This window comes from Carcharhinus amblyrhynchos, chromosome 9 (genome assembly GCF_965287045.1).
Source record: "Carcharhinus amblyrhynchos chromosome 9, sCarAmb.v2.hapA, whole genome shotgun sequence".
Lineage (NCBI taxonomy): Eukaryota > Metazoa > Chordata > Chondrichthyes > Carcharhiniformes > Carcharhinidae > Carcharhinus > Carcharhinus amblyrhynchos.
Window position 1 is genome coordinate 48592113 of NC_137332.1, and position 23025 is coordinate 48615137.

The window sequence follows — 23025 nt, forward strand, 5'->3', positions numbered from 1 at the left end:
ATACTTCATCCATGTCCTGTTCCTCAATCCTGACCCTCATGTGGCTTTTCTAGCCACTAACAGAAGTTATAAAGCTTTATGCCATTTGATCAGGTTTTTTTCCAATGTATTTTTGGGATTCAAGTGTTGCTTTTGTTAACTTCAGCTGCGTCTGCTTCCTATTCATGCCATCTTTCCAGTTCATACTTCGTGAAATTTATGTTTTGAGGCTTTGACTGTAAGTAATTTTATTTTTCTTCCTTACCTTATTTCCAACAAGCAGAACATCCCAATCTCCATTTTTGAAAACTTTCTTTATGCCCAAAAATTGAACCCATTTTTACAATAGGTACAGCAAGTTGTCTGCAGCTATAGTTTTCGCAACCAAATGAAATATGATGCAATATTGATATGAATTGAGGACATGGAATGATACCATTAGAAACAGTGCCAGGAATAGACCTCATCATACAGCTCATCTCTGATGATTTTAAAAAAAAGAGAAGCATGGGGAATAGAATGATATGGATAGATCTTTCTGAGAACTGTGCAGTGACGATGATGAACCAAATAGCTTCCATCTGTGCTTTGAAATGTATACTTCCCACATGGAAATTGAATGTCATCTCAGGAGTACTGCTATGGATGGGAGGGGCGAGGGACTGGGCTTAGGGTGACAGAGGAAGAATAGCTTATGATGGGGAGAATTTGGGGGTGAAGGAGAGTGGATGGGGAGGGTGAGGCAGGGGAAAGGGTGTATGAGGGAGTTAAACAGTTGTGATTCCAGGTTCCCACTGTCCAGGGCTCAGATTTACACATGCACACCTCCAATTCTAGCACCCACCCATGTGACAGTCACATAAGAACATAAGAACATAAGAAATAGGAGCAGGAGTAGGCCATCTAGCCCTTCGAGCCTGCCCCGCCATTCAATAAGATCATGGCTGATCTGTTGTGGCTCAGTTCCACTTTCCCGCCCTCTCCCCATAACCCTTAATCCCCTCTCTTATCAAGAACCCATCAACCCGCTTCTTAAAAATATTTAGCGAGGCAGCCTCCACCACTTCAACGGGCAGAGAATTCCAGAGATTCACCACCCTTTGAGTGAAGAAGTTCCTCCCCAACTCCGTTCTAAACCGCCTCCCCTTTATCTTGAGGCTGTGCCCCCTAGTCCTACTGTCTTTTTTGAGCGGGAAGAGTCTCTCCACCTCTATCCTATCCATCCCATTCATCATCTTATACGTCTCAATGAGATCTCCCCTCATTCTTCTAAACTCTAACTAGTACAAGCCTAGTTTATTCAGCCTCTCCTCATAGCTCAATCCCCTCAACTCCGGTATCAGCCTAGTAAACCTCCTCTGCACTCCCTCCAGGGCCAAAATATCCTTGCGCAGGTGCGGCGCCCAAAACTGCACACAGTACTCCAGCTGCGGCCTCACCAATGCCCTATACAGCTGCAGCAAGACCTCCCTACTTTTATATTCAATCCCCCTCGCTATGAAGGCCAGCATCCCATTCGCCTTCCTGACCACCTGCTGCACCTGCAAGCTGGGTTTTTGCGACTCATGCACAAGGACCCCGAGGTCCCTCTGCACCGTCGCCTGCTGCAGTTTTTCGCCACGTAAGTAATAGTCCTTCCTACCATTCTTCCTACCAAAGTGGACCACCTCACACTTGCCAACATTAAATTCCATTTGCCATTTCCTGGCCCATTCGCCCAGCTTATCTAGATCCTTCTGCAGACTCTCCACACCCTCCGCACAATTTGCCTTTCCCCCAATCTTGGTGTCATCAGCAAATTTCGACACCCTGCACTCGGTTCCCTCCTCCAGATCATCTATATAAATGGTAAATAGCTGAGGCCCCAGCACCGACCCCTGGGGCACCCCACTAGTCACCAACCGCCAATCCGAATAGCATCCATTGACCCCCACTCTCTGCCTCCTATTTGACAACCAATCCTCTATCCACGCTAACACCCTACCCCCAACTCCATGTCCCCTGACCTTCTGCAATAACCTCTTGTGAGGTACCTTGTCAAACGCCTTCTGAAAATCCAGAAAGACCACATCCACCGGCTCTCCTCTATCCACTGCCCTAGACACATCCTCATAGAACTCCAGTAAATTTGTCAGACACGACTTCCCTTTAATGAAACCGTGTTGCGTCCGCCCTATCAAGCAATTCCCTTCAAGATGCCTCGCAATTTCCTCCTCAATGACGGATTCTAACATTTTACCTACCACAGACGTTAAACTAACCGGCCTGTAATTCCCCGCCTTTTGCCTGGCACCCTTCTTAAACAACGGCGTAACATTAGCCGTTTTCCAATCTTCCGGCACTTCCCCGGAATCCAGCGACGTCTGGAAAATAACCACCAAGGCATCCACTATAACCTCCGCCATTTCTTTCAGAACCCTCGGATGCATTCCATCCGGTCCTGGGGACTTGTCCACAATCAGCCCCTCCAGTCTGTCGAGCACCACCTCTCTAGTAACAGTAATGTCATTAAGACCCTCCATTCCTACCACCTTTCCATCTCTAACACCCGGCAAATTATTCACGTCCTCCTCCGTGAAGACAGAAACAAAAAAGTTATTCAAGACCTTAGCCATATCCCCATCCCCTACCACTAGCTCCCCTTTCTCATCCTCTAAAGGACCAACGTTCACCCTAGCCAGCCTCTTCCTTTTTATATATTTATAAAAACTCTTGCTATCCTTTTTTATATTAAGTGCTAGCCCAGCCTCATAGCTTCTCCTACCCTCCTTTATCAACTTCTTTGTCAATCTTTGTTGACATTGAGCTCACACTTTCTCAGATTTGGACTCCCAGCCACTGTTGCATGTTCCAGGACCATTGGCTAGTTCTTCCCAATTCCATACAGCTTTTCCTCACAGCACAGGTGTAGTGTCACAAGCTGAATGAGGAATACAGGTCTAACCAGTGATTGTGTGTAGTAACTCCAGGAGATGGTTATGAAGAAACTGTGCTTTTGTTGCATTAAATGAAAATAAACACGAACCACAAGCCTATGGTGAACACAACATTCCCAACCTAGTCTAAAAGGATAATGGACCCACTCCAGGGTCTTGCTTTATACAGGGATGTGAGCTCCCTCTATTTGGCTAATTGCCAATCCCCAGGGAGCTCGTATTCAATAAGCCCAACTGGGTAGTCAATTAGTGATTCCCCATGCAGATCCTGGGAGTTACCATTCTCCTCCCTCTCCAAATTCAAGGGTTCTTCCTCACTCCTTGGGCACCAGGGCCAGCTTTGTCTTTTGGCCCAGCGTCTCTTTCCTATTTTGTACTTCACCTGGTGAGGCAGGGTGTGCATTATCAGCAAGTGCCTTGTTTTTAACAACCAAAGAAGTAATATTGGATGTGGTTCTTTGTCACCAATGGCTTCTGCTGTGTGAGTCTCCATTTCAGAGTCTGAGATCTCATAGCATTTCAGAGCCTCCCATTGGTAGAAGTGTTTTGTCTTTGCTCTGTGTGCTTGGAGTCTCCAATGGCATACTCGCCGAGTTGGCCACTTCTATTGATAGCTCTCACATTTTAGGTGGTTCACGTTTTCTTTGTACTGCGTCTCCAACTTCTACTATGTAGGACACTGGCCCTGTTTCAAAGAGAATTGTTCCTGGTGTCCATTGGGTGCTGCCTCCAAAATTTTGCAGTAAGACCATGTCTCTCTCCAAAAAAACTCTGTTTTTATTTCATCATGGCCCCTTTTTTGGGTTTCTTGCTTCTGTACAACTCTTGTATTTAGATCTGGGAATGTAAGGTTCAGCTTGGTCCATAGGCACATGCCCATTAGTAACTTGGTCAGAGCTACATCTGTCATTACATGAGGCATCATTCAATAATTGGAGAGAAAGACTTGCCAGTTGGGTGTCTACAGACCCATGGTGTGTTTTTCATTCCCCTTTTAAAGATTCGTCCCATGTCTGTTCGATGATGGGTGGTAAGGCTGTGCAGGTATGCCATATTCCATTTGTTTCTGTAAATGTCTTTTTTATATATGTTTATTGAAAATTTTCTTATACTTTACATAGCAAACAAATGTAGATACCGATCCACACAGTGCTCGCATGTACATTCCAACGTGACTGGGCCAGGGGACAAGCCCCTGGTACCCCCAGCACCCACCCCGTCCAAGTCCCATCTAATTGTATCAGTAATAAAGGTAATAATATAAAAACAAAAAGGCAAAGGGATGCCGCTGGAGAATCAACTGAGCGCCCAAACAGCCTACGCTCTAAACTAGCAAACAGAGAAAAGAGAGACAGTAAAGGAGAAGAAAGAGAGTGAGAGGAAAAGAGAAAAGCTCTTGTGTTTGTCCCCGCACCTCGGCAGGGTAGGCGGGTGTACTCAAGTAAAAGGCCAGGGCACGTCCAACAATCAGGGGAGGGGGGGATTCTGTGGGAACACCCAGGGTCCTGGGGCCATTGGGTATTTATTCACCCGGCTCCAATTGCAGCATCCCTACATGCACTCTAAATGGTTACTAGGTCTTCTAGAACCTAGTGGACCTCTGTAGCGTGCACCTCATCTTCTCCAGCTTAATGGTATCTACCACCTCCTTCACCCACTGTGAGTGTGTCGGGGCTGCACCTGATTTCCACCTAAACAGGATTAGTCTTCTTGCCAAGAGAGTAATGAAAGCTACAAAATCCATTTGGAATTTCAGCAGTGGCCGAAATGACCCCAAACAGGCAGCTTGGGGGGATGCACTTATGTCCCAATCTAACATTCGTCTCAAATATCAATATCCAGTAGTTACACAGTGATGGGCAAGCCCAGAACATCTATTAGAGGAAGGTGGGAGCTTGCCATCACAAATGAGGCTTGTGCCTGGGTACATTCTAGAGAGTCTAATCCTAGTTTGATATGCTCTATAAAGGAGTTCACATTGTATGTATCACACCCAGCTTGGTACATATTGAGGAAGAGTGTACTCGATGCAGCACTATGTCCCAAAACTCTTCCGAGAATTCCTCCCCCAGATCTCTTTCCCATAAAGATTTAACCACTGATAGAGAGTTTTGTTAGGACAGAATTTGAGAATAAAGAACATTAATGATACCATGCATAGTATAGAAGACACTAATAACATGTCAATGGAGGCACGAGGTTGGAAATTGAGGGTCAGCTCTACGCACAAAGTCTTGAATTTGCAAATATCTGAAAAAGTGAGTTGCAGGTAAAGCAAACATCCACCATCTTCTGGAATGACGCAAATACGCCATCCACAAACAGGTCCCGGAATGTTCTGATCCCGTGCTTGACCCATATGTTGAAGGCACCATCCAAGAAATAAATGGTTAGCGGACACTGGGGAGGCCAATGACCAGGCCTGAAATCCAAAGTGGAGTCTAAATTGCATCCAAATTCTAAGAGTTGACTTGATAAGTGCACTGCTAGTATATTGTGAGGACAGAAAATTTACCGGGGAACACATCAAGGCAACCAAAGAAGTCGGAGCACAGGAGGCAGATTCTGACTGCAACCAACAAGGAACTTCTTGTTGCCTCTCTCTCTGCACCCAACACACTACTGCTCTCATATTGGTTACCCAATAATAAAATAGAAAATTGGGCAATCCCATACCACCACCCAGCCACCACCACCCCACCCCAATCATGTTTAGGACTTTGCACGACTGTTCTCCGCATTATTGGGTTTTTTCTATTCCAGGCAAAGCTTGAAATCAGCCAATCAAGGATTTGGGGATGAACACCAGGATGCACTGAAACAGACATAAAAACTTTGGTGGTATGTTCATCTTCATTGCATTGATACAGTCTGCTAATGATAACGGGAGGATGGACCAATGTTTGAGGTCCTGTTCCATCCGCCCCATGAGTGGAGTGAAGTTAGCTCCAAAGAGGCCACAAAATTTGTTAGTCACTTGCACTCTCAAGTAAGTAAACTGCCTAACTTGAAAGGCAGGGTGTGGAGTGGGAATGCCGCTGCATTCAAAGGAAGGAGCTCACTCTTATTCAAGTTAAGCTTGTACCGCAAAATACAACCAAACCTCTCTATTATAGGTAAGACTTCTGGAATCGAGTTGGACAGGTCACCGACAATAGTAGATCATCCGCATACAGAGATACTGTCTGTTCAATTCATTCTTCTACCAATTCCCACTGCTCACTTGCTGTTGCGAAAAGCTGCAGCAAGAGGTTCAATAGCAATGACAAATAACAGGGGGGAGAGGGGGCATCCTTGCCTAGTGCCCCAAGACAAAGGGCAAAAGGCTGAATGCACATCGTTTGTCTGGACTGGGGCTAGAAGGGTGGAGTACAGTATTTTGATCCAGGAGATGAGCTTTGGGCCAATCCCAAACCTCCCAAGAGCAAAAAATAAATAATCCCATTCCACCCAATCAAACAGTTTTTCAATGTCCAGCGAGATTAACATCTCTGGTAGCTTGGAGGTGGCAGACACATTCATAATGTTAAACAGTTGCCGAATATTCGAGTACATGTGTCTATTTTTAATGAACCCAGTCTGGTCAGGTAAGATGATAGAGGGCAGAATGTCTTCCAAGCGAATGGCCAGAGTCTTAGAGATCAGTTTGAGATCCATATTCAGCAATGAGGTCGGTCTGTAAGAGCTGCAGATTTGCAGGTCCTTATTCTTTTTAAGCATAAGCGAAATTGTCATTTGCCTCAAAGCCTGTAGGACAGGGTGGTTCTCATATGATTCATTGATCTTGTGCAGTAGCAGGGGAGTCAACCTATCCACAAATGTTTTGTACAATTCGATGGGGTACCCATCTGGTCCCAGACATTTCTCACTCAGCATAATTCTGGCCATCCTAACAATTTCTTCAACATCAATTGGTTTCTCCTGTGTTGTGGCCTTTCCCTGTCCACCACAGGGAGATTCAATGCCCCAAAGAACTCTTGAAAGTCCACTCATTGGCAGTAGTCACTGAGCTGTAAAAGTTGAGTAAAGGTTTATAAAGGGTTTACCAAGAAGTGGGAAGTAGAAGATCTGGTGTCAAGGAGTGGTAAGCCCAAAACGCTACATTAGTATTTCCCTCCTTCCTGCCTCCTCGCACCAAAAAAAAAGGCCACTGCAAGAAGGTAAAAGTGAAGGTAAGAGTTTTATAAATTTTCTCAAACAATTTAATTGATGCTTGAAATGTCGGTTGGTAGGGTTAAGTGTTGCACTTGTGAGATGTGGGAGATCCGTGACACTTCCAGCACTTAGGAGCATGAAAGAGGCGGAAAGCATCGTAGATAGGAGCTTTAGAGGTGTGGTCACACTCAAGGTGCAGGCAGATGGATGGGTGACAGCCAGAAGGGGCAGGCATTAAGTGCAGGAATTCCCTGTTGTCATCCCCCTCTTTAACAAATATAACATTTTGGATACTGCTGGGGGAGATGGGCTATCAGGGGATAACAGCAGCAGCAGCCAAAGCAGTGGCACCACGGCTAACTCTGTTGTTAAACAGGAAGGGATAAAAAGGATTAGAGCAATAGATATAGGGAACTCTATAATTAGGGGTGCAGAAAGGCACTTCTGTGGACATGAAAGAGACTCCAGAATGGTATGTTGCCTCCCTGGTGCCAGGATGTCTCTGAATGGACAGAAAGCATTCTGAAGTGAGAGGGTGAACAGCCAGAGGTCGTGGTACATATTGGTACTAACGACATAGGTAGGAGCAGTGTTGAGGTCCTGCAGCAGCAGTTTAGGGAGTTAGGTAGAAAGTTAAAAAAGCAGGACCCCTAGGGTAATCTGGCATGTGACATGGAGTAATCTCAGGATTACTCCATGTCACATGCTAGTAAGGCTAGGAATAGAAAGATAGTGCAGCTCAACATGTGGCTAAACAGCTGGTGTAGGAGGGGGGAGGTTTCAGATATCTGGACCATTGGGGTCTATTCTGAGTCAGATGGGACCTGTACAAGAAGAACAGGTTGTTATCTAAACTGGAAGGGCATAAACATTCTGGCCGGGAGGTTTGCTAGTGTCACACGGGAGGATTTAAACTAATTTGGCAGGGGGGTGGGAACCAAAGCAAAGGTGAATTAGCTGAAGACAAACCAGAGAATACAGCCAGTAAGAGAGAAACAGCAGGCAGGGTGGGATTGTAATCAAAGAGGGTCTGGTGACTAAAGTGCATCTGTTTCAATGCGAGAAGTGTAATAGGTAAGGCAGATGAACTTAGAGCTTGGATTCGTACGAGGAACAACAATGTTGTTGCCATTATAGAGATTGGTTAAGGGAAGGACAGGATTGGCAGCTTAACATTCTAGGATACAGGTGTTTCAGGCAGGATACAGGGGGATGTAAAAGGGTGGGGGAGTTGCACTACTGGTAAAGGAGAATATCACAGCTGTACTCCGGGAGGACACCTCAGAGGGCTCATACAGCGAGGCAATATATGTAGAACTCAGGAATAGGAAAGGCGTAGTCAAAATGTTGGGGGTTTACTATAGGCCTCCCAACTGCCAGCAGGAAATAAAGGAACAGATATGTAGCCAGATTTTGGCAAGGTGTAAAAGTGACAGGGTTGTTGTGGTGGGAGATTTTAACTTCTCCTATATTGACTGAGACTCACTTAATGCTAGGGGTGTGGATGGGGCAAAGTTTGTAAGGAACATCCAAGAGGGCTTCTTGAAACAATATGTAGATAGTCCAACTAGGAAAGGGGCCATACTGGACCTGGTATTAGGGAATGAGCTCAGCCAGGTGGTCGATGTTTCAGGAGGGGAGCAGTTCGGGAACAGTGACCACAATTTAGTAAGCTTTAAGGTACTAACAGATAAAGGTAAGTATAGTCCTCAAGTTAAGGGCTACACTGGGGGGAAGGCTAATTACAATATTAGGCAGGAACTCAAGAATGTAGATTGGGGGCAGATGTTTGAGGGCAAATCAACATCTGGCATGTGGGAGGCTTTCAAGTGTAAGTTGATAGGGATCCAGGACCGGCACATTCCTGTATCCTTATTGTTATTATTATTGAAGGATAAGTATGACAAGTTTTGAGAACCTTGGATAACGAGAGATATTTTGAGCCTAGTCAAAGAGAAAAAGGAAGCATTTGTTAAAGTTAGGAGGCTGGCAACACATAAAGCAAGTGTGGAATACAAGGAAAGTAGAAAGAAACTTAAGGAATAAGGAGGGCTAAAAGGGGTCACGAGAAAGCATTGGTCAGCAGGATTAAGGAAAATCCTAAGGCTTTTTATACATATGTAAAGAGCAAGATGATTGGCCCACTCAAGGACAAGGGAGGGAATCTATGCGTGGAGCCAGAGGCAATGGGTGAGGTATTAAATGTGTATTCACCAAAGAGAAGGACTTGGTGAGTCTGGGAAAGAATGTGTAAATAGTTTGAGCCATGTTGAAATCAAAAAGGGGGAGGTATTGGGGTTCTTGAGAAACATTCAAGGTAGACAAGTCCCCAGGACCTGATGGGATATACCCCAGAATACTGAGAGAGGCAAGGAAGGAAATGGCTAGGGCCTTGAGAGAAATCTTTGTATCCTCACTGGCTACAGGGGAGGTCATGCTGTGGAGATGCCAGAGTTGGACTGGAGTAAACACAGTAAGAATTCTGTACTTTAAGTCTTAAAGTCTGTACAAATGTCTGTACCTCTAAGACTTGATTACCTATAAAGATTCGCATTCCAACCATTATTTTGTAAGTTGAGTTCGTGTCTTTATACGCCCTGTTTGAGAACAGATCTCCCACTTACCTGATGAAGGAGCAGCGCTCCGAAAGCTAGTGGATTTTGCTACTAAATAAACCTGTTGGACTTTAACCTGGTGTTGTGAGACTTCTTACTGTATAGGGGAGGTCCCAGAGGATTGGAGAATAGCCAATGCTGTTCCTTTGTTTAAGGAGGGTAGCAAGAATAATCCAGGTAATTACAGGCCAGTGAGCCTTACATCAGTGGTAGGGAAATTATTGGAGAGGATTCTTCGAAACAGAATTTATTGCCACTTGGAAATAAGTGGATGTATTAGTGAGAGGCAACATGGTTTTGTGATGGGAAGGTCGTGTCTCATCAACTTGATTGAGTTTTTCAAGGAAGTGACAAAGATGATTGAGGGTAGGGCAGTGGAGGTTGTCAACATGGACTTCAGTAAGGCCTTTGATGAGGTCCCTTATGGCAGACTGGTACAGAAGGTGAAGTTGCATGGATCCCAGGTGAGCTGGCAAGGTGGATACAAAACTGGCTTGGTCAAAGAAGAGAGGGTAGCAGTGGAAGGGTGTCTGAATGGAGGGCTGTGACAAGTGATGTTCCTCAGGGATCAATTCTGGGACCTTTGCTAATGCACTGATAGATGTTTGTAATATATATATAAATGATTTGGAGGAAAATGTAACTGATTTGATCAGTAAATTTGTGGATGACACAAAGGTTGGTGGATTTGCAGATGGTGTTGAGGACCATCAGAGGATACAGCAGGATATCAATCAGTTGGAGACTTAGGTGGAGAGATAGTAGATGGATTTTAATTCGGACAAATGTAAGGTAATGCACTTTGGAAGATCTAATACAGATAGGAAATATACAGTAAATGGCAGAACCCTTAAGAATATTGATAAGCAAAGGGATCTGGGTGTATAGGTACACAGGTCATTGAAAGTGGCAATGCAGGTGGAGAAGGTAGTCAAGAAGACATATGGCATGCTTGCCTTCATTGGCCAGGGCACTGAGTTTAAAAACTGGCGAGTCATATTGCAGCTTTATAGAATCTTAGTTAGTTAGGACGCACTTGGAATATAGTGTTCAATTCTGGTTACCACACTACCAGAAGGATGCGAAGGCTTTGGAGAAGGTACAGAAAAGATTTACCAGGATGTTGCCTGGTATGGAGGGCATTAGCTATGAGGAGAGGCTGGAGAAACTTGGTTTGTTCTCACTGAAACAATGGAGGTTGAGGGGCGACCTGATAGAAGTCTACAAGATTGAGAGGCATGGACAGAGTGGATAGTCAGAAGTTTTTCCCAGGGTGGAAGAGTCAATTTCTAGGGGGCACAGGTTTAAGGTGCAAAGGGCAATGTTTAAAGGAGATGTACAAGGCAGAGTTTTTACACAGAGGGTGGTGGGTGCCTAGAACTCATTGCTGGGGGAAGTAGTAGAAGTGGATACAGTAGTGACTTTTAAGGGGCATCTTGACAAATACATGAATAGAATGGGAATAGAGGGATATGGAACCCAGAAGGGTAGGGGGTTTTAGTTCAGTCGGGCACCATGGTCAGTGCAGACTTGGAGGGCTGAAGGGCCTGTTCCTGTTCTATAACTTTCTTTGTTCTTTGTTCTTTAGACGTCCCTAAACCATTCATTTATTCGCTGCGGATCAATAGAGACCCCATTCGGAGTCAGCATTTGTGGTATTAGACTTTTGGCAGAGAATTGGTGCAGCTGATGAGCTTGCTTGCTTGCCTTGTCCCCATGCTCATAGTGTGTATACTTAGATTTGAACAGCATTTCTTCTGCTTGACACGAGGACAATGTCTCAAACTCCGCCTGTAGTAGTAAACGTTTCTTATATACCTCCGGGGCCTACAGTGTACATGGCATCAACTTGGGCAATATGCCCCAGCAATTCCAATAACCTCCCACCTCTCTGCTTTGCCTTATGCGCTGAATAAGATATGATCTGGTCCCTCAAATAAGCCTTCAATGTCTCCCATAAGGTAGCTGCCAAGACTCCCGGAGCATCATTAAGCTCTAAGAAATCGTTGATCTGTGTTAACAGAAATCTAACAAATTTATCATCTGAGAGCAGACAAGTATTAAATCGCCAAGACCTACGGGGGCCCACTGTCCTCCCCACTACCAAGTCCATTGTCAAGAGAGCATGGTCCAAGATTACAATGGTTTCATTGGAACATGAGAGCACAGCAGGGAGCAGCTTATTGTCGACCAAAAAGTAATCTATTTGCAAATACGTTCGGTGGACAGGTGAAAAATAATATTCCCTTCTGATGGGGTTAAGAAACCTCCATGGGTCCGAAACCACATATTCAGTGAGAAATGATTTAATCATTTCTGCCAACTTGGAAGATACAGCAGTTCTGGGGAGGAGCGGTCAAGGGCAGGATTCAACCAACAGTTGAAATCTCCGCCCAGTATCAACTGAATTCAAATCTGGAAGTAGCATGATAAAGGACTGGAAAGAGTTTTCACAGTTCCAGTTGGAGCATACACGTTGGCTAACACCAGAGACGTCCCATATAATTTACCCGTGACAATGATGTATCGGCCATTTGAGTCAGAAATAACATTGGCTACTATCAAGGATAAGGACTTTGGGTAAGGATTGCCACCCCCTGCAGCTTGGTGTGAAAAGTTAAGTGAAAGCATTGACTCTCCCACCCTCTACAGAGCCTAAAATAATCCACTGGTCTGACATGTCTCTCTTGGAGAGATGCAATTTGGGTACCCATCTGTCAAAAATGCTAAAATATCTTAGCGTGCTTAATTGGATGATTTAATCCCAACATTCCAGCTAGTGAAATTGATCGCTCTGAGGTTGGAGCGTAAGGGCCTCCTAGCCAGCATCCCACATTTCTAAAGGTGGCCTAGTATCCTTCCTCACCGGGTAGTCTCCCCCAACCGCTGACATCAGCAAATGCCACACCCCAGGGCCCCAACCACCACCCTCTCCGCCGACCACAGGGAACCAACCAGGAGAAAGAGAGGGTGGGCTTAAAAGAGGCCAAACCACACACACAGAGAAAAAAAGGTATAGCAAAGACACAAAAACACCCACACAGACCAAACCCACAAACACAGCATTGCTGCCCCTCCCTCCAGCACACATCCTCCCAAACAGGACGTCTGTGCCTCCAACACTTCCTTACCCAGACGCCTTCATAGCACTCCGCATGGGACACGGTCTCCACCTCCATTCCCATCATGGTCACAGGTGCTATAATCTAAAACGGTCTGTAGAAAAACCAAACACTTAACACTTAACCTAACAGTCCAAAACTCATTACACTTTCTTGGCTGACAATTCAATCCAGGTATAGCATGTAAGTTTTTTAAAAAAAAACAAATATCAGATTACGTTCGCTGTGTGGTCACCCGATTCAAAAGGCTGCTTCACAAATTTCATCACCGCTGCTGGATCCATGAACTTGTGCTCGGTTCCATTGTTGAGAGTAATCTCAAGCAGGCTGGAAAGCAAAGCCCAAACTGACCTCAGGACAGTCATGCAGAAGTCGTTTGACATCAGCGAACGCTGCCCTTCTCCTTGCAGTCACCAGGGTAAAATCTGGAAATATGAACAGCTTATTTTCCTGGTACCTCAGAATGGTAGCCTGTGGTGCTTGCCACAGGATTCTGTCTCATGCTGAGATGTAATGTACTCGTGTAATAATACGCCGAGGAGCTTCTCCCAGTCTGGGCTTTGCCCATAACACTATGTGTGCAATCCAGAAGTGGCTCATCCTCCAGTTCCAACACATTCTTCAACAGTCGGGTGACAAAGTCAGTGATATTTGGGCCCTCGATTGCCTCCGGAAGGCCTATCAGACAGATATTATTTCATCTTTGGCTATCTTCCATCTCATCACATTTCTCCCTTAGGGACTTAACTTCCGATGTCAAATGAGTAACTTGGCTCTTCATCTAGGAGATACTGTTTCCACTAAATGCCTCCGAGTCCTCAAGCTCCTTCAAACAGTTTTCATGGGCTTCGGTGACAAATGGGAGAGATTTAACAGATGATCTGAGCTCCTCTCTCAGTTTTTCTATCTTGGCCTGCAACTTAATGGCCCACTGGTCCAACTTACTGTCCAATCTTTGCATGGCCTCCATAATAGCTTCCCCTGTCCTTTCATTCAGCATGCTCTGTTCAGGGATTCTTCCAGGACAGCATAGTGGCCCCCCCCCCCCACCCCCACCACTTCCGTTCCAGTGGTCCCATTCTTCGATTTTGGTTTGCCTCCTGCCGTTTTGCCAGTACCAGCATCTGTGGGCTGACCCATTTCCTCCAGCCTGGAGCGCTATTTCTTCGTCCACATATCAAGCTGTCTCGCTGCTCAATCTACCAGAGTTTTTATGTGGATTGCTTTTCACCTTACCTCATCCTTAACTGGGCAAACAGATGCAGCAAAGGATTCCCAGCCAAGCTGCAAGTTGCAACTGTTCTCCATCACTTTAATTCACCCTTGGTTGGGTGAAAAAAGAAACAGCAGAGTCTCCAGGTTGATCTGACAGTTGCAGTTTTTATGACACAGGAGTTCTTCCCTGGGCTGCTACCCACCCAAACAAATTCACACTTGACTGAGTGAAAAAGTTACAAGATCATTCAAGCTGAAGGCCAAGTCCCAACATATCTTTCAGAGCTCAAGCTGCAAAAAAAATCCAAAAGTAGAAATGGCAGCTTGCAATTTGCAACAGGACCTCAGTGACTCCTGCTTCCCACTTTAATTCACCCTTTCTGGGGTGAAAAAAGAACAGAGAGTTTGCAGACAGAGCTGCAATCCATAGCTCCTCCCTTGCTGAGCACACACAGTAAATTCCAACCAGCAGGAAGGAATCTAAAAATAACCTTTCCAGCTAGACTTTCAAAATCCTCTCTTTGCAACTGCCCTCCAGGTATGTTTAAAGCTTGCTTGATGTACATTAACTTCTCTCCAGATCTCAGCAGTCAGATTTCAAGGATCTTGCCACCTGTGGATCATGCTTTGTCTCACACCAGCACCATCTTTGATTCCCCCTGTTTCTGTAAATGTCCTAAATTCCCAACTGGTAAATGGGGTTCCATTATCCATCACTAAAACTTTTGGGATTCCATGGGTACTAAAAGATTGTCGTAGTTTCTCTATCATGTTTTGTGATATGGAGGAGGTCATCTGGTGCACCTCCATCCATTTAGAATGGGCATCAATTAACAAAAACATGGAGCTCATAAATAGTGCTGCAATGCTCACACATATTCTAAACCATGGCTTTCCTGGCCATTCCCAGGAATGTAGGGAAGCTACAGGTGGTGCCTCTTGGTTTTCCTGGCACATTCAACATGTTGTTACTGTATTCTCTATGTTCCTATAGAGACATAGCTTCTTGCTACCATCTTCATTTTTGATACACCTGGATGGCCGTTCTGCAGTTCTTGAAGGACAGGCCTTTGAGCAGGACGAGGGGTAACTAAGAACATAAGAACATAAGAAATAGGAGCAGGAGTAGGCCATCTGGCCCTTCGAGCCTGCCCCGCCATTCAATAAGATCATGGCTGATCTGTCGTGGCTCAGTTCCACTTTCCGGCCCTCTCCCCATAACCCTTAATCCCCTCTCTTATCAAAAACCCATCAACCCGCTTCTTGAAAATATTTAGCGAGGCAGCCTCCACCACTTCAATGGGTAGAGAATTCCAGAGATTCACCACCCTTTGAGTGAAGAAGTTCCTCCTCAACTCTGTTTTAAAACGCCCCCCCTTTATCTTGAGGCTGTGCCCCCTAGTCCTACTGTCTTTTTTCAGTGGGAAGAGTCTCTCCACCTCTATCCTATCCATCCCATTCATCATCTTATATGTCTCAATGAGATCTCCCCTCATTCTTCTAAACTCCAACGAGTACAAGCCTAGTTTATTCAGCCTCTCCTCATAGTTCAACCCCCTCAACTCCGGTATCAGCCTAGTAAACCTCCTCTGCACTCCCTCCAAGGCCAAAATATCTTTGCGCAGGTGCGGCGCCCAAAACTGCACACACTACTCCAGCTGCGGCCTCACCAATGCCCTATACAGCTGCAGCAAGACCTCCCTACTTTTATATTCAATCCCCTTCGCTATGAAGGCCAGCATCCCATTCACCTTCCTGACCACCTGCTGCACCTGCAAGCTGGGTTTTTGCGACTCATGCACAAGGACCCCCAGGTCCCTCTGCACCGTCACCTGCTGTTTTTCGCCACGTAAGTAATAGTCCTTCCTACCATTCTTCCTACCAAAGTGGACCACCTCACACTTGCCAACATTAAATTCCATTTGCCATTTCCTGGCCCATTCGCCCAGCCTATCTAGATCCTTCTGCAGACTCTCCACACCCTCCACACAATTTGCCGTTCCCCCAATCTTGGTGTCATCCGCAAATTTCGACACCCTACACTCGGTTCCCTCCCCCAGATCATCTATATAAATGGTAAAAAGCTGAGGCCCCAGCACCGACCCCTGGGGCACTCCACTAGTCACCATCCGCCAATCCGAATAGCACCCGTTGACCCCCACTCTCTGCCTCCTATTTGACAACCAATCCTCTATCCACGCTAACACCCTACCCCCAACTACCCAGGCTTCCCCCAGGATAATGCCATCTTCTATGCCTAATTCCAGGCATTTTGTCACATACAACTTCAAGTCTTGTGCCAGACATGCCTGCTTTCCTCCATTTAAGATCATGTAGTTTAGTTTTGCCAGCTTGGAGATGTTTTGAGGCCAAGCTTTTATTTGTTTTGCCAAAATTGACAAAGTGCCCATAAAATTTAATGTTATTATTACTTCATCCATTTTTGATGGTGACGGAAAGCTTCTGGGCAAAGGTAAGCAACTCAGAATAAGCAACTCAGGACATGTACGTCGGCAACTTGTGTCCGTGGTCTATGCCCCATACCCATAAGTGCCTAATAATAGTGCCCATCACTGTCTTCGAGCTGATGCTATAACAGGGATCATTTACTGCTTGGAAAAAGGACTGTGGTCTGTTACGATTGTACACATGCATACACAGGTATACGATACATGTATTGATGGGATTTCTTCACTGTGAAGATCATTGCCAAAACCCTCTTTTTCTATTTATGCATGCCTTTTTCCGCATCGGCTAGTGTCCTTGAGGCATATATAATCGGGCGCTCCATCCCATTGTTCCATCGATGCGATAATACTGTACCTATCCCGTAAAGAGAAACATCACATTATGACCAATGGTCTTTCTGGGTTGAAATGGGTCAATACGTTGTCTGACTGCAGTTTGTGTTTTATCCTCACAAGAGTATCCTCCTGTGATTCTTACCATGCCCTGTTCTGATGTTTTTAACAACGTATGTAGGAAGTAAGGTTGCCAAGTTTGGAATGAATCAGTGGCACAGTGGTTAGCACTGCTGCCTCACAGCACAAGGGACCCAGGTTTGATTCTGTCTGTGTGGAGTTTGCACGTTCTCCCCGTGTCTGTGTGTCCTTAGGGTGCTTTGGTTTCCTCTCAAAATCTGAAAGACGTGCTGATTAGGTGCATTGATCCGAACAGGCGCTGAAGAGTGGTGATTAGGGAAATTTCATTGCAGTATTAATGTAAGCCTTATGTATGACAGTTCAACTTCAGAACTTTGCATAATAATTTACAAGGCCCAGGTACGATTTTAATTCTGTTGTGTTCCTTGGTATTGGAGCCTCTTTAATGGCTCTTACTTTTACCTCGATTGGCTGTAAGCCATCTTTGTCGACCCTGTATCTGATGTATGTTACTTGGAAAATGCATTTTTTTCTTTTTAGTCTAATCCTGGCTACCAAAACCTATCGTAAGACTTCTGCTAATTTTCATGGCATTCTTTGACTGTGGCTCTGTGACTAGAACATCATTCTAGGTAAACTGCCACTCTGGGTATTCCCTGCAGTATGCCTTCCATTATTCTTTTAAATATGGCACACACTGATAATACCCTAAATGGTAGGCAAGTGTATTCATATAAACCCTTGTGCATGTCTACTGTCATATACTTCCTTGATGACTCTTTTAGTTCTAACTGGAAGTATACATGATTCATATCTAGCTTTGTGACTGTGTGGACTCTGGATGACTTTGCAAAGAGGTCAACTATTTACAGCATTGATATTTGTCCAAATTAGATACTTTATTCACTGTCATTTTATAATCACTACCAAGGCAGACTGTGTTGTCCCACTTTATCGATGTGGCCCACTCGGAAAATTGTACAGATCGAATTATCCCCAGCTCTTCAAATCACTTCAGTTAAATCTCCACTTTCACTTGTAGCACATATGGAACTTGCCATGAAAAATCTCAGTTGACCACATAAATGTTTGACCTGACTCCTTTTATTTTTCCAAGGCCTGTCTTGAATACCTCTGGGTACTTTCCTATTACTTCATACAAGTTTCCAGTGTCAATTTTAAAAATTTTCCTCCAATCCAACTGGATTTTTTGTAACCAGTCTCTTCCCAAAAGCCTGGGTCCTGACCCTTCAACCACTATCAACAGGAGTTGAACTGTTTGTTGCCCATGTGAATGAAGTTGTGATCCTTACTACTCATAATGGCTCTCCTGTATAAGTTGCTAATCTTACCCTAGTGTCCTTCAACTTCTGTGGAGATACCCAATCATAATCTAAATTTATTCTCCCCTACAATAGACCCTGCTGCCCCATGTCCATCTTTATATTCAATTGGTGTCCATTCACTTGGGGCTATATCTACTGGGGCCACAATTTAGTAATGCTAGTTTCTCCTGCAGATGATACAAAAATTGGGGGAATAGTGGATAGTGAGGAGGATTGTCAAAGGATACAGCAGGATATAAATCAGCTGAAGAGCTGGGCTGAAAGATGGCAGATGGAATTTGACCTGAACAAATGTGAGGTAATGTGATTGGAAGGTCTACTGCAGAAGGAAAGCATACAGTAAATGGCAGAGCCCTTAGAAATATTAGCAGGTAGAGGGATCTAACAAGCAGATCCACTGTTCCCTGAAGGTGGCAACTCAGGTGGACAAGAAGGCATGTGGCATGCATGCTGGCCTTCATTGGTCGCAGCACTGAGTATTAGAATTGGAAAATCACGTTACAGCTATAAAAGACTTTAATTAGGCCACATTTGGAGTATTGTGTACAATTCTGGTCACCACACTACTGGAATGTTGATGCATTGGAAGGGGATTTACCAGCATGTTGTCTGGTTTGGAAGATATGGACTATGAAGAAAGGTTGAACAAACTTGGATTGTTTTCATTGGAATGTCAGAGGATGAAAGGGGAATCTGATATATTAAGATTATACAGTAAGAAGTCTCACAACACCAGATTAAAGTCCAACAGGTTTATTTGGTAGCAAATCCACTGGTTTTTGGAGTACTTGCTGCTCGTTTGTCAGGTGAGTGGGAGTTCTGTTCATAAGGGGGGCATATAAAGACACAAACTCAATTTACAAAATAATGGTTGGAACGTGAGTCTTTACAGGTAATCAAGTCTCAAAAAAGGTACAGACAATGTGAGTGGAGAGAGGTTAAGCACGGGTTAAAGAGGTGTGTATTGTCTCCAGGCAGGACAGTTAGTGAAATTTTGCAAGCTGAGGCAAGTCGTGGGGGTTACAGATATTGTGAACTGAACCCAAGATCCCAGTTGAGGCCGTCCTCGTGTGTGGAACGTGGCTATATCAGTCTCTGCTCAGCAACTCTGCGCTGTCGTGTGTCGTGAAGGCCGCCTTGGAGAACGCTTACCTGAAGATCAGAGACGGAATGCCCGTGACTGTTGAAGCGTTCCCCAAGAGGAAGAGAACACTCTTGCCTAGTGATTGCTGAGCAGTGTTCATTCATCCACTGTCATAGCGTCTGCATGGTCTCCCCAATGTACCATGCCTCGGAACATCCTTTTCTTCAGCGTATCAGATAGACAATGTTGGCCGAGTTGCAAGAGTATATACCGTGTACCTGGTGGATGGTGTTCTCACGTGAGATGATCTAGCACATTTTGCAGAGGTTGCTGTGGCAGGGCTTTGTGGTGTCATGATCACTGTTCTCTTGAAGGCTGGGTGGTTTGAGGTTGTTTGAAGGCAAGAAGTGGTGGTGTGGGGAACAGTGACCACAACACCGCACAACGCTGCCACAGCAACCTCTGCAAGACGTGTCAGATCATCGACATGGATGCCATTATCTCACGGGAGAACACCATCCACCAGGTATACAGTACATACTCTTGCAACTCGGTCAACATTGTCTACCTGATACTTTCCTGTAGCGTATGTCCTGAGGCATGGTACACTGGGGAGACCATGCAGATGCTACGACAGAGGATTAATGAACACCACTCGACAATCACCAGGCAAGAGTGTTCTCTTCCTGTTGGGGAACACTTCAGTGATCACGGGCATTCGGCCTCTGATCTTCAGGTAAATGTTCTTCAAGGCGGCCTTCACAACACACAACAGCGCAGAGTCGCTGAGCAGAGACTGATAGACAAGTTCCACACACGAGGACGACTTAAACCAGGTTCTTGGATTCATGTCACACTATCTGTAATCCCCTTCACAATTTGCCTGAGCTTGCAAAATCTCACTAACTGTCCTGTCTGGAGACAATACACATCTCTTTAACTTGTGGTTAACACTCTCTCCATTCACAGTTGATTACCTGTAAAGACTCACATTCCAACCATTATTTTGTAAATTGAGTTTGTGTCTTTACATGCCCTGTTTGTGAACAGAACATCCACTCACCTGATGAAGGAGCAGCGCTCCAAAAGCTTGTGGCTTATGCAACCAAATAAACTTGTTGAACTTTAACCTGATGTTGTGAGACTTCTTACTGTGTTTACTCCGGTCCGACGCTGACATCTCCACATCAAGATTAAGGTTATGACAGGCTTGATTAGAGTTGATAATCAAAGCCTTTTTCCCAGGGACAAAGAGTCAATTACGCAGGGGCATAGTTTGAAAGTGAGAGGGAGAAAGTTTAAAAGAGATGTAAGGGGCAAGTTTTTCCACAGAGAATGGTGAATGCCTCGAACATGCTTCCGGAGGAACTGGTGGAAGCAGATTCTATTACAAACGTTCAAGAGGCATCTAGACAGATACATGAATAGGTGGGGAACAAAGGAATATAGACCATGTAGAGGCAAGAAAATATTAGATGAGAGGCATCTGTGTTGGCACAGATTTGGTGGGCCGTAAGGCCTGTTCCTGTGCTGTACTGTTCTTTATTCCTTGTTCTCCTCTTCAGCCTAACTTATCTGGTACATTCTGTTTTGGGGTGGCTTTGTCATTTGATGTGGTCATTGTACACTCTGCTTGTTTTGGTAACCTTGCTTGGAATGGGCTCCCTGGCTCCAAACACAGCGCTGGTGTGTTGGCCGCTCCCTAAACTCTGGAACCCTCTCTTGGCCAGTGTTGGGATTTCCTAGCTTCTTTGCTTGCTCATTTTTCCTCATCCAAAGCCGGGGGTTCACGAGTATGTTCAACTGGGGTGCTGGATCTGCAGTGGGGGACTCATACTGAACAGCTTATAGATTTTACTATCTGAAGATCCTTACAGTTCTTGGGCCTCTTCTCATGAGCTATGACCATCTCTATGGCTTTTTTTTAAGATCTAGGTAAGGCTCTGTCAAAAGTCTTCTTTGAGTTGCTAGATCATTTATGTCACACACTAAATGGTCTCTCAGCATTTAGGGTAATGTTGTGCCATAATCACAATGCTCTGCCAGTTTTCTCAGTCGCTTCAGGAATTCTGTCACTGGCTCCCCTGCAAATCTGGTAGCTGTATTGGAACCTGTACTGTTGCAAGCTCATGGAAAGTTTAGGATTGCAATGATTTGCCACCATTTCTACTAACTCATCGACGCTCTTGGACTCCAGTGTTTCCAGATACATCAGACTTTTTATAATACTGAATGTTGCAGCCCTACACACAGTCATCAGCATAACCTTTTGCTGATTATGTCCTATTTCTTTTGCTCAAAAGAAGCATCTCATTCTCTCAGCATATTGTGGCCAGTCTTCAATACTCACATTGTTTCGTTCCAACTTCCCAAAAAAATGGTATTGCAAACCTGAATGATACCGGCTTATCAGGATCTGATGAACAGGGTTGCCAAAACATTCCTTTTACCTCTTCGCCAATATAATAACTCCAGGAGATGGCTGTGAAGGAACTGTGCTTTCAATGCACTCAATGACAATAAACAATAACCACAAGCCTGTGGTGAACACAACAGGTCCCAACTGGGACTAAACAGATAGTGGACCCACTCAGGATCTTGCTTCATACAGGGTTCAGTACATGAGCGCCACCTGGTTGGCTAATTACCAATCCCCAAGCAGCTCGTATTCAATGAGCCCAACTGGGAGGTCAAATTGTGATTCCCCATGCAGATCATGTTAGGAAAGAACTGCCCTTCCTCTGGAATTGGGTCAGCAGAATGTTGACAAGTAAATTTTCGAAGGGATTTCAAAGTAGTTCTGTCACGGGCCATGAGAGTCGTTCATCTTTTTGGGCCTCCCTATCATTTGGAGGTTGTGTGCCTTACGCAATGTTAATCCTCCTTGCTAGCATAGGCAAATTGGGAAGGCAAGTGCCATTCACAATCAATGGGTGCCCCTAACTGAGATAAACTTTATAAACAGGGAATCCGGTAGTGGACTGTCACTTCTTTGAAAGCATTGGATATTTTTACAATTGGTTATGTCAACTTGCTCAGAGGAAGAAGCCAGGAATGTTATGGAATGGAATATCGTGTTCAATTCTGCTTGCCACATTACAGGAAAGATGTAGAGGCTTTACAGAGGGTGCAGAAGAGGTTTACTAGGACACTGCTGGATTAGAGTATTTGAGCTTTAAAAGAGAGGCTGCACAAACTAGGCTTTTTTTTCTCTGGAGTGGCAGAGGTTGAGGGGTGACCTGATGAAAGTCTATAAAACTAAGGGAGGCAAAGATAGGTTGACAGTCATAATCTTTTTCCCGGAGTTGAAATGTCTAATACTAGGGGGCATGCACTTAATGTCAAAGAGGGAAAGTTCAAAGGAGATGTGAGGGGCAAGGTTTTTTTTTGCACAGAGAGTGGTCGATATCTGGAACACGCTGCCAGGGGTGGTATTGCAGGCAGATATGATAGGAACGTTTAAGGGGCTTTTAGATAAGCACATAAATATGCAAGGAATTTCGTAGGATATAGACCAAGGGCAGGCAAAGAGATTAATTCAATTTGGTGTCACGCTCAGCAAAACATTGCTGGCTGAAGGGCATGTTCCTGTGCTGTACTATCCTATGTACTCTATTTGCTTAGAGCAACTCATTTGATCAGCAGTCATTCGCCCACTTTGAACATTTCAATAGCCTGCAGCACACTGTGG